Source organism: Trachypithecus francoisi, unplaced genomic scaffold (genome assembly GCF_009764315.1).
Source record: "Trachypithecus francoisi isolate TF-2019V2 unplaced genomic scaffold, Tfra_2.0 Contig00248, whole genome shotgun sequence".
In the NCBI taxonomy this organism is placed as follows: domain Eukaryota; kingdom Metazoa; phylum Chordata; class Mammalia; order Primates; family Cercopithecidae; genus Trachypithecus; species Trachypithecus francoisi.
In genome coordinates this window covers 71,798-84,808 of record NW_022680526.1, presented here as the reverse complement: position 1 = coordinate 84,808, position 13,011 = coordinate 71,798, and the positions used below count along the sequence as shown (strand labels likewise).

The following is a 13,011-nucleotide window of genomic DNA, read 5'->3' as shown; positions in this document are numbered from 1 at the left end:
AGAACCTTGGCCCGGGACCAATCGAGCTGAAGGGATGATTCATAGTTGCTGCTTAGCTCGGCCTAGGACTTATCAGAATCTAGGGTGAAGGCTAGGCACGGGAGCAATCAGGGCTGAAGGAATTATTCACAGAGGTCAGACTTACAGTACAAATAAAGGAGAGTGTCGCCCGGAACTCACCATAGCTCACTGTGCCCGTGCTCACAAAAGGAGAAGAAACTTTTTCCTGGCAGCCTATTGATTGTACAAAGGACAAAGGTCTTTTCTTTCCTTTCTTTTTCTTTTTTTTTCTTTTGTAGTTTTGCTCTTGTTGCCCAGGCTAGAGTGCAATGGTGTGATCTCGGCTCACTGCAACATTCACCTCCTGGGTTCAAGCGATTCTTCTGCTTCAGCCTTCCAAGTAGCTAGGATTACAGGCATGAGGCACTATGCCCAACTAATTTTGTATTTTTTTAAGTAGAGACAGCGTTTCTCCATGTTGGTCATGCTGGTCTCGAATTCCCGACCTTAGGTGATCCACCCACCTCTGCCTCCCAAAATTGCTGGGATGACAGGCATGAGCTGCCGTGCCTGACCAAGCAAAGACATTTCAATGCCAGGTAGATCTTGTTTCTTTATCTGAGTGAGCTGGAGATTTGTGCATGTTTGTATCCAAATGGGCCAGGGGTTTTGCTATCTGTGCAGCCGTGGGCATGTCTCCAAGCACAACATCATGTGCTACTTCCCTTGTTAGTGCCTGCAGCTTGATTTTTTTTTTTTTTTTGAGGCTTCTTTTTACATTATGCAGGGATGAGGCACTGTCTCAAGGACCAGGGACTCTCCAAAGACCGTTCTCTTGCTATCTACCTAAGGCAAGCTAAGTAACTTCTTTCATAAGTAATGAGTATTCACTTTTGCTTTTGTAGGAAAAAATTATCTAAAACCTATTGCAAGACAGTAGAACTATACTTACCATTTATAAAACATATACTTAAAATGTTAGACATGACAATGACATTATTTTTACTACAATTAGAAATTTAAAACTACCTAAAAAACAAAGTTACAAAATCTTTCAAACATCACCTTCAAATATCAAAAAGTTCTTCTCACATAATTATATAGATTTCAACTATAAGTAGGTTGTGAATTTAAGATTATCACAATCACTAGAAACCAAGAAAATAGGGAAATGTATAGCACTAATGTCCACATCAAAAAGCTAGAAAGAGCCAGGTGTGGTGGCTCACGCCTGTAATTCCAGCACTTTAGGAGGCTGAGACAGGCAGATCACTTGAGGCCAGATGTTCAAGAACAGCCTAGACAGCATGATAAAACCGCATCTCTACAAGAAATACAAAAATTAGCTGGGTGTAGGTGAGGCATATTTGTAATTTCAGCTACTTGGGAGGCTGAGACAGCAGAAATCACTTAAAACTGAGAGGTGGAAGTTGCAGTGAGCTGAGATCATGCCACTGTACCTTAGCCTGGGCCAAAGAGTAAGACTCTGCCAAAATAAATAAATAAATAAAATAACTAGAAAGATCTAAAGTTAACAGCCTAACATCTCAATTAAAAGAAATAGAAAACTGAGAGAAAATGAACCCGAAAGCTAGCAGAAAACAAGAAATAACAAAGATCAGAATTGAGCTGAAGCAGATAGAGACACTGAAAACTCTTCAAAAAAAAAAAAAAAAAAAAGAACCAATCCAGGAGCTGGTTTTTCTTTTGAAAAAAATTAATAAAATAGATGGAACACTATCTAGGCAAATAATAAGAAAAGAGAGAAGAATCAAACACAATTATAAATAATAAGGGAGATATCATCACTGACCCACAGAAATATGAACAACCATCAGAGAATACTATAAACACCTCTAAGCAAATAAACTAGAACATCTAGAAGAAATAGACAATTTCCTTGCAAAATAAACCCTCCCCAAGACTGAACCAGAAAGAAACTGAATCACTGAATAGATCAATAATGTGTTCTGAAACTGAGGCAGTAATAAATAGCCTATGAACAAAAAAAGCCCAGGACCAGATGGAGTTGCAGCTGAGTTTGACCAGAAGAATAAAGAAGAGATGATAACCTTTCTCCTAAAACTATACAAAAAGATTGAAGACAAAGAAATTCTTTCTAACTCACTATATCAGGCCAGGATCATCCTGATACCAAAATCCAGCAAAGAAAAAACAACAACAACAAAGCGTCATGCCAATATCCTTGATGAACACTGATGCAAAAATCCTCAACAAAACACTGGCAAACCAAATCCAGCAGCACATTACAAAGCACATCCACCACAATCAATTTGACTTTATCCCTGGGATACAAGGTTGGTTCAACATATGCAAATCAATTAATGTGACTCATCACGTAAAGAGAACTAAATACAAAAACCACATGATTATCTCAATAGATGCAGAAAAGGCATTCAATAAAATTCAACATTCCTTCACATTTAAAATTCTCAATAAACTAGGTACTGAAGAAACATACCTCAAAATAATAAGAGCCATATACAACAAACCCACAGCCAATATCATACTGAATGTGCAAAAGCTGGAAGCATTTTCTCTGAAAACTGGCACAAGGAAAGGATGCCCTCTGTCACCATTACTATTCAACATAGTATTGGAAGCCTTGGCTAGGAAAATCATGCAAGAGGAAGAAATAAAGAGCATTCAAATAGAAAGAGAGGAAGTCAAGATATCTTTGTTTGCAGATGACCTGATCCTACATGTAGAAAACCTCATTGTCTCAGCCAAAGAGCTTATGAAGCTGTTAAGCAACATCAGCAAAATCTCAGGATATAAAAGCAATGTGTAAAAGTAGCTAGCATTCCTATACACAAACAACAGGCTAGCAGGGAGCCAAATCATGAATGAACTTTCATTCATAATTGCTACAAAGAGAACAAAACACCTAGGAATACAGCTAAGAAGCAAAGTGAAGGACTTCTTCAAGGAGAACTACAAACAACTGCTCAGAGAAATTAGAGTGGATACAAAACCAATGGAGAAACATTCCACGCTCATGGACAGGAAGAATCAGTATCATGAAAATGACTATATTGCCCAAAGTAATTTATAGATTCAGTGCTATTTCCATTAAACTACTATTGACAAGTCACAGAATTAGAAAAAAGGAAAAAAACTTTTAAAGATCATATGGAACCCAAAAAGAGCCCAAACAGCCAAGCCAACCCTAAGCAAGAAAAAAAAAAAAAAAAAAAAAGCTGGAAACATCACTCTACCTAACTTCAAACTATACTAGAAGGGTACAGTAACCAAAACAGCATGGTATGGTACAGAAACAGATACATAGACAAATGAAACAAAATAGCCTAGAAATAAAGCCACAAACCTACGGCAATCCGATCTTTGATAAACTCAACAAAAACAAGGAATTAGGGAAAGGGCTCCCTATTCAATAAATGGTGCTAGGAGAACCAGCTAGCCATATGCAGAGAATTAAAATTGGAACCCTTCCTAACACTATATACAAAAATTAATTCAAGATGGATTAAAGACTCAAATGTAAAACCCAAAACTATAACAACACAGAAGAAAAAATCTAGACAATACCATTCAGGATATAGGCATGGGCAAAGATTTTATGACAAAAAGGCCAAAGCAATAGCAACAAAAGCAAAAATTGACAAATTGGGTCTAATTAAACTAGAGAGCTTCTGAAGAGCCAAAGAAGCTATCATCAAGTTAACGACCTAGAGAATGGGAGAAAAATTTTGCAACCTATCCATCTGACAAATATCTAATATTCAGAATCTGTGAAGGACTTAAATAAAATTTACAAGAGAGAAACAAACAACCCCATTAAAAAGTGGTCAAAGGACATGAACAGACATATCTCAAAAGAAGACATACATGTGCCCAACAAACATGAAAAGCTCAACATCACTGATAATTATCAAAACCACAACGAGATACCATCTCACACCAATTACAATGGCTATTAATAAAGAGTCAAAAATAGCAGACGCTGGTGAGGTTGTGGGGAAAAGGGAACACTTTTACACTGTTGGTGGGAGTGTAAATTATTTCAAGCATTGTGGAAGAGAGTGTGGAGATTCCTCAAAGACCTAGAAGCAAAAATACCATTTGACCCAGCAATACTATTACTAGTTATACACCCAAATGAATATAAATCATCCTATTTTAAAAATGCATGCACACACATCTTCACTGCAGCACTATTTACAATAGCAATGTCAGGTAATCAATCTACATGCCCATCAATGATAGACTGGAAAAAGAAAATATGGTATATATTCAGCATGGAACACTTTGAACACATAACGTGTAATGAGATGGTGTCCCTTACAGGGAAACGGTTGGAATTTGAAGCCATTACTCTCAGCAAAGTAATGCAGGAACAGAAAACCAAACACCGCTTGTTATTATTCTCACTTAATAGTGGAAGCACATCAATGAGAACCCATGGAAACATCAGGAAAAACAACACACACTGGGCACCTGTTTCATGACATAGGGTAGGGGAGGGTGAGCATCAGGAAGAATAGCTGTGGATGCTGGGCTTAGTACCTAGGTGATGAGATGATCTGTGCAGTAAACCACGATGGCACATGTTTATCTATGTAAAAATCCTGCATAACCTACACATGGACTCCCAAAACTTCAAAAAAAAAGTTGAAACAACAAATGCCTATCTGGTGGATTCTCTATGTTAGACCCAAACTGAGGAACCTGAAGCTGCCACTGGGGGAATCTGGGTTGGAGGCACCATGGGGGGCTGCTGCCAAAGCCATCCACCCTCCCTACAGGACACCTCCTTTCCTGGCCAATGATGGAAATGAGAGAGGGACTACAAAGAGCTGTGGAAGTCAGACTCTTGGGAACTGGAGTAGGCCCCAGCCCATGCCCCCCAGGCCAGCCCAGCCAGTGTGCCCGCCAGTCTTCCCACCCAGCCAGCCCAGCCCTCAGTATTGTTAGATGGAACATGGCTCCATCATCACCTAGGCATGTAGGGAAGATGGCCTGATCCTTACCAAGCAAGGCCTGGTCTCCAAAGTCCTCTCTTAAGAGCCCTCATGTTTGTCACATCCTACAAGGCCCCTTTTTGCTCTTCTTGCACCCAACATGTTGGCCAGTCAAGTTCCCCCACTGAGCTCTCCAAACATAACGAGGAAGCCAACACCATGGCTAAGTCAGATCATCTCCAGGGTCTCCAGTATCAGTTTTATCAGATCCTAGCAACCTGCCTGCTCCCAGAGGTGACAGAGAAAGGTCAAAGAAAGATCTGTATGGTCACTGACCTGGATGAAACCCTTGTGCATAGCCCTTTAAGCCAATCAGCAATGCTGACTCCCTAGTGCCTGTAGAGATTGAGGGGACCACACACCAGATCCACGTGCTCAAGAGGCCTTATGTGAATGAATTCCTGAGATGAATGCAGCAACTCTTTAAATGTGTTCTCTTCATTCCAGCCTGGACAAGTATGCAGATCCTGTGATGGGTCTGCTGGACCAGTGTGGGTTGTTCTGCAGCTGCTTATTCCATGAGTTGTGTTTGTTCCACCAGGGCTGCTATGTCAAGGACCTCAGGCATCTGGGGAGGGACCTGAGGAAAACTTCATCCTGGACAACTCGTCTGCTTCTTACATCTTCCACCCAGAGAATGCAGTGCCTGTGCAGTCCTGGTTTGATAATATGACAGATAGCAGCTGCTGAACCTGATAGCAATCTTCGAGGAGATGAGTGGAGCAGAGGGCGCCTACATTAGCCTTGTACAGCAGTGGGCCCTTAGCCTTCCCTGCTTCCCAGCAATGGCCATTGCAATAGGAGACTTCTCCACACTGTGCCTTTATGATCAGCCTGACAGGGTGGAAGCTGGAGCACTTAGCCACGTGAGCCTGGAAGAAGTGAGAAGTGATTGAAAAGAGCTTTAGGACAGCTTAGATGCTGAGTGGGTGAATGCCAGACCAAGGATGCCCAGAGCTACCTGCCATCAAGTTGTTGGGTTCTCAAGATGTATGTGTGAGAGGAAGACAGCATGTGTGTTTTGCCATGAACTGTGGCCCCACATGTATAGTGTTTCAGTGGGGGAGAAACTGAAAGACAAAGACTCTTCCCAAGTTAGCTTATCTCCTCTCCTGTCACCCTATGACCACTGAGCTAAGTAGGGATGAAGACTATTGAAGGCTCCATTGCAAACCTGGTCTTTCCTTGGTGTTGCAAGGCCTATGCCAAGGAGACAGGAAGGGTATGTCTTTGGGTGTTCCAGGCACACACCTTTCTGAAATATTTCTCCAGCCAGTTATTGCAGACAAAAACTGACATTTCAGGGACGATGGAGACTTATGTCCAGACCAGTACGCAAGTCATCAGGTCTTGTGGCCCAAAGGCTGTCCTTACTTACCTCCAGCCAAGTGCCTGGGATGGATCCTTTCTGCATCTCCCCAAGGCTCAGGTTGTCTCCCTGCCCTACAAGAGAGCAGATAAATGATTTCTTTTCTTTTGACTCAGTTTTAAAATTATCTTTCAACTACAAAAAAGACTATCCAAAACTGAAAAAAAAAAAAAAAAGGAAAAAAAGATGTCATACTTACATAGGTGAAAAACACACAGATATGTCTATAAGCAACAGAAATGGCTAATTCACATGTAAATTAAACATCATATTGTCGTCAAGTGTACCGAGTTAAAAAATTATCATTCAACTCATAATATCAAGCTTTAAAAGCAAAAATACAATTAACCGACCTGAGAAAACACACCTCCCCAGAAAAGAAACAAAATAACACAGAATTGAAAATAAGGAGAGACTTTAATAGGCAAAATCCTGAATACAACATAGATATACAATGAAAAATAATTCTTTAGATATCTACAGCTTTCAACGGTGTGCACTCATGAAAAGCAGACATTTCAAGTCATTGGTGTTTAATAAATGGCAGTAAAATTACACAGAAAATACATTACAATCATTAACAACAGGCTCTAATGAGAAGATTTTAATAAATAAGCACTAAAAAGACAGGTGAGTTTTATTATGTTGTCAATATGTTGCTGCTATTCTTACCACAAAATGCAATAAAACTATATGACAATAATATAGCTTTCAGGAGCTAAAAAAGTTTTATATTTTCAATTAAAAGAATAGCATACATTTTGCAAAATACGATGAGCATTATTGAAGTATAAAGTAAATATTTGCCATTAAAATATACCATCATTTAGATACAGACTAAAAAAAGAATATAACTTTTAACGATTCCTTTCTGCCTACAGTGGGCTTAAAATTACAACCAAAAATTTTAATAAATATGTAGCACCTACAAGAAATTTTATTTACAGCTTACATAATGTGTAAATTTGAGCAATTTATTTTAGAACTTTTGAATCTAAAAATCACAAGCTTGACATTCATTTCAGAAAGTGAAACACAAAGGAGAGTAACATAAGCAAGAGGACAGAATGGGAGGTCCTGCATGCACATCCCACACAACATAATGCGGCAGTCACAGCAAACATAAGTGCATTTATGAAAGCCTTGAGATCCAGTTCAGAGTTTGTGGCACTCAGATGGAGGCAAAGACCAAGGAAGACATCTTCAGAGGGTAAGCACTTGACCAAGTGGCAGACTTGCCAATCATGGTCCCGGCTTCAAAAGAGAACACTGCCACACTTACTTTAGACTTGGCTATAACTTACTTGGCTTTGGTCCTGCCACTGCAACAATCTGCCAAAAACCCAAGAGAATTCATACTCACCTGAGATTTAGGTGACAGGCTTACAGAACTTGGTTCTCTCTGTAGTCCCTGAATCAGGCAAAACACACCTTCTTTACTTCTCCAGCCATGGTCTGCAAGAAATCTTCACATTGATATGATGAAATGCTAGCTAACAATATGAAAAATAATAAATTCTACATATCACTAAAAATGGTAAATACATACTGAAATTCAGAAGACTCTAAATTGTTATCATCTTAAACTAGGCTGCTAAAATACAAGATGTTTTACATAAGTCTCATGATAACCACTAGGAAAAAATGTAGTAAAGAAAAAGAGAATAGAATTAAAACATATATAAAAAAATAAAAATTTGATATGGTGGCTCCTGCTTATAATTCCAACACTTTGGGAGGCCAAGGTGGAAGAACCATAAGCTCCAGAGTTTGAGACCAACCTGAGCAAAATGAGGAAACCTTATTTCTACAGAAAAAATGAGTGGGGTGTTGTGGTACTCGTCGGTAGTCCAAACCACTTGGGTGGCTAAGGTGGGAGGATTGCTCCAGCACAGGAGGTTGAGGCTATAGTGAGCTGTGATATGCCACTGCACTTCAGTCTGAGCAAGAAAGCAAAACTTTGCCTCAACAAAAATCAACAATACCACAGGAAAGACAGAACAAGAAAAAAAGAAGCAAATGTAAAATGGACAGAAAACTACAAATTTGCAATAGTAACCGCTTACCTATCACTACTTTACACATAAAACAGATTAAGTTATCTACTAAACAGGTACTGTTATAGACTGAATGTCATCTCCAAAATTTAGGAGAAAATTTAAAAGCCAATGTGATAGAATTAAGAGATGGAACCTTTAAAAATTAATTAAAGTATAAGCACTCTGCTCTCATGAATGGATTAATGGTCTTATAATGGCAATGGGCTGATTATAACGAGAATGGGTCTGTTATAAAAAAAAAAAAAAAAAAAAAAACTCTCTCTCCCTGACATCTTTGGCCAAGTTATTAACCAGCAACAAGACCTTCGATACATACCAGTGTCATGTTCTTTTGCCTTCCCAGCCTCCAGAATCATGAGTCAAATAAATTTCTATTATTTATTAATTACCAGTCTGTGATATTCTGCTATGGCAACAGAAAAGAGACTAAAACAGACAGAGTGGATGAATGAATCTTTTAAACCCTATAATATGCTGCTTACAGGAGATTCACTTCTGAATTAAGAGCATTGGCTAAAAGTGGAAGGATAGAAAATGATATTCCATGCAAATAATAACCAAAGGAGTGCATTGGTAGTTAAGCTTAAATTAGACAAAATAGACTTTCTAACATCTGTAACAAGCATGAAATGAGTTTCATGCATTAGATTTAGAAAAATCTAAAACCTAACTCACTATCCAGGCTGAAACAAATCACTATCCAGGCTGAAACAAAATGCAGTCTTAACCAATTATACACCTGCAATTAACCTCTGATTACATAACCAGGAAATTTCCATCTGGATAGTTAAAATAGGGCGACTACATAACTGTAACCAGTTCTTGAACTTGGATTGCTTTCTTACGCACCTTATAAAAGCCTTTCCTTCATGCCCCTTCGGTGTACCACAAATCATGGCTGGGTGCTTTCCATTTCACCAGTCGCTGTTTGCTCAAATAAACTGGTTAACGTTTTAACACGGACTCCCGTTAAGTTTTAACAAGAAAGACTGGGGACCTCACACGGCCGCAGCTCCTGCCACGCACACACCCAGTGGCGGTTCTGCCCTGATGACTCACCTGGCATCCCTGAACAATCTGGGAAATTCTCAGGGCTGTGGGCGCAGAGCAGGGCGCTGCAGAACGACTGGACCGGACGAGAGGGGCGGGTCGCGGGGATCCCCGCTGCTGGCCCAGAGGCCATCTTGCAGCCACAGGGGACTGAGGGCTAAGCCGCCGGAGACCCGGATCTGACTGTGGGGAGGCCGGTAACGCCGGTTTCACAGATCACTTTCCCTTCTCGGGATGCCTAACCCTGCATACTCACCATTTCCCAGCTCCTAGGACGTCCGGGCAACTTAACTATGCGTCCCCAAGGATCTACAGCACACAGGGCAACAGGGACTGTGAGGGAGTTTCCCGGGGATCCCAAAGTGCAGGAGGCTTAAGAGTGGAGACGGAACCCAAGCTCCTGCGACAGCACCAGCGAGAGACAAGGCCCCGCCAAACTCCGGAAGCCACGCCCTCCTCTCCTCTCCAACTGCACACCTGATTGGGTGATTCCCACACCAGCGTCACTGATTGAATAAAACACCAGGACCCACCCAACCCCGCCCCACCCCTGCTGGTACCCCCACTCACCCTCAGCGTTAGTGTACTCTTGTTTCTTTGTTTTACTTTAAGTTCTGGGATACCTGTGCAGAACGTGCAGGTTTGTTACGTAGCTTGACATGCGCCATGGTGGTTTGCTGCACCTATCAATCTGCGGTCTAGGTTTTAAACCCCGCATGCATTAGGTATTTGTCCTAATGATCTCTCTCCCCTTGACCCAAACCCCCTAACAGGACCCAGTGTGTGATGTTTTCTTCCCTGTGTCCATGTGTTCTCATTGTTCAACTCCCACATATGAGTGAGAATATAAGGTGTTTGGTTTCCTGTTCCTGTGTTAGTTTGCTGAGGATAATGGTTTTCAGCTTCAATCACGTTTCTGCAAAGATCATGAACTCATTCTTTTTTATGACTGCATAGAATTCCATGGTGTATATGTGCCACATTTTCTTTTTCCAGTCTATCTTTGATGGGCATTAGGTTTGGTTCCAAGTCTTTGCTACAGTAAACGGTGCTGCAATAAACATACATATACATGTGTCTTTACAGTGCAATGATTTATATTCCTTTGAGTGTATACCCTAGTAATGAGATTGCTGGTTCAAATGGTATTTCTGGTTTTAGATCCTTGAGGAATCACCACACTGTCTTCCACAACGGTTGAACTAATTTACACTCACTCCAGCAGTGTAAAAGCATTTCTATTTCTCCACAGCCTCACCAGCATCTGTTGTTTTCTGACTTTTTAATAATTGCCATTCCAATTGTTTCTTGGCCACATAAATTTCTTCTTCCTCCTCCTCCTCCTCCCCCTCCTCCTCCTCCTCTTCCCCTCCTCCTCCTCTTCCCCTCCTCCTCCTCCCCTCCTCCTCCTCCTCCCCTCCTCCTCCTCCTCCCCTCCTCCTCCTCCTCCTCTCCCCTCCTCCTCCTCCCTCCTCCTCCTCCTCCCCTCCTCCTCCTCCTCCCCTCCTCCTCCTCCTCCTCTCCTCCTCCTCCTCCTCCTCCTCCCCTCCTCCTCCTCCTCCTCCCCTCCTCTCCTCCTCCCCTCCTCCTCCTCCTCCTCCTCCTCCCCTCCTCCTCCTCCTCCTCCTTCTTCTTCTTCTTCTTCTTCTTCTTCTTCTTTCCTCTTCGTATTCCTATTCTTCTTCTTCTTTTTGAGACAAAGTCTTTCTCTGTCACCTAGGCTGGACTGCATTTGCAGGATCTTAGCTCACTGCAACATCTGCTTCCCAGGTTCACGTGATTCTCCTCCCTCAGCCTCCCGAGAAGCTTGATTACAGGCACCTGCCAACACGTCCGGCTGATTTTTTGTTTTTGGTAGAGACAGGCTTTCACCATGTTGGCCAGGCTGGTGTGGAACTCCTGAACTCGTGATCCACCTGCCTCCACGTCCCAAAGTGCTGGGATGACAAGTGTGAGCCACCATGCCCAGCCACATGTCTTCTTTTGAGAAGAGTCTGTTCATATCCTTTGCCCACTTTTGATTTTTTTTTTCTTGTGAATTTGTTTAAGTTCCTTGTAGATTCTGGATATTAGTCCTTTGTCCAATGAATAGGTGACAAAAATTTTCTCTCATTCTGTAGGTTGCCTGTTCACTCTGATGATAGCTTCTTTTGCTGTGCAGAAGCTCTTTAACTGGATCTCATTTGTCAATTTTGGCTTTTGTTGCAATTGCTTTTGGTATTTTAGTCATGAAGTCTTTGCTCATGCCTATATCCTGAATGGTATTGCCTAGGTTATCTTCTAGGGTTTTTATAGTTTGGGGTTTTACATTTCAGACTTTAATTCATCTTGAGATAATGTTTGTATAAGGTGTAAAGAAGAGGTCCAGTTTCTGTTTTCTGCATGTGGCTAGGCAGTTTTTTCAGCACCATTTGTTAAATATGCAATCCTTTCCCCATTGCTTCTTTTTGTAAGGTCTGTCGAAGATCCGATGGTTGTAGATGTGTGGTGTTATTTCTGAGGTCTCTGTTCTGTTCCATCAGTCTATATATCTGCTTTGATACCAATGCCATGCTGTTTCAGTTACTGTAGCCTTGTTGTATACTTTGAAGTCTGGTAGCATGTTTTGTGCTGTTTTGGTTACTGTAACCTTGTAGTATAGTTTGAAGTTTGGGAGCATGATGCGTCAAGCTTTGTTTTGTTGCTTAAGATTGTCTTGGGTGGACAGGAAAACAGGCTCAAATAGTTGTGGTCACATGCCCAGAGTATCACAGCTAATTAAGAATTGAGCTGAGACTTGAAATGCACATGTTCTTTGCCGTACCTGGGTCTGTTGTTTAATGCATCTTAGCAGCTATTTAAGGGTAGGAAGTAGAATATTTGGACATCTTTTAAACAACTTTTCAGCATTTTGACAATGCAGGAAAGACCTTCATCCGATCCCTGAGCCCCTTTCTCACCATGCTGCACCCCACTGCTGGCCACATCATGGGGTGGCCATTAGGAATCAGGTGGGCAGTGGGGGCTGGGAATAAATAAGGAAGAATTACGTTGCCCAAATTTACTCATCTTAGAAATGGTCTACAACCATGCTGTGTGAAGTGGTTATTCCAGGGTAATTGTGCCCTGACTGTGCTGCATCTCAGTCTGACTTGTCTTTTTGAAAATCACTGGATTACTGTCATTAATGGGGGTATTTCTCTATTTCAAAACAGCCACTGTCCTCTGCAGGTGTCCTGATTTGATTTGCTAGTTTAGACCCAGAAGGTAGCAGTGAGAAAATGTTTGGGCCACATCAGAATGCCTATTCCCAGCTGGAGAATACATAGAAATTTCTTAATACTATCTAACAGTATTCTCAATAACCATTATATTTAACAGTGACAGCTTGGAAGGCAGGGTGGGACACCGATGACACAATCTTCAAAGTTTAATTGGGTTATAAGGTTTTTGTTGTTGTTGTTCTTGTTTTCTTTTGCTTTGTTTTTGGATACACGGTCTTGCTCTGCTGACCAGGCTGGAGGGCAGTGATGCAATCATAACTCATAAT

General features: G+C 41.2%; 1 long non-coding RNA gene and 1 pseudogene across 1 annotated transcript; one reads left to right on the top strand and one right to left on the bottom strand.

Moving 5' to 3' along the window:
* The first annotated feature begins 4,956 nt into the window (after window positions 1–4,956).
* LOC117081771 lies at window positions 4,957–5,980 on the top strand (annotated as a pseudogene).
* Window positions 5,981–6,381: 401 nt separating this feature from the next.
* LOC117081739 lies at window positions 6,382–9,893 on the bottom strand. Its single transcript, XR_004436267.1, has 3 exons — window positions 9,739–9,893; window positions 7,736–7,865; window positions 6,382–6,446 (listed from the first exon to the last, which is right to left on the bottom strand). It is a non-coding gene; the product is annotated as an uncharacterized LOC117081739 (long non-coding RNA).
* Window positions 9,894–13,011: the final 3,118 nt, after the last annotated feature.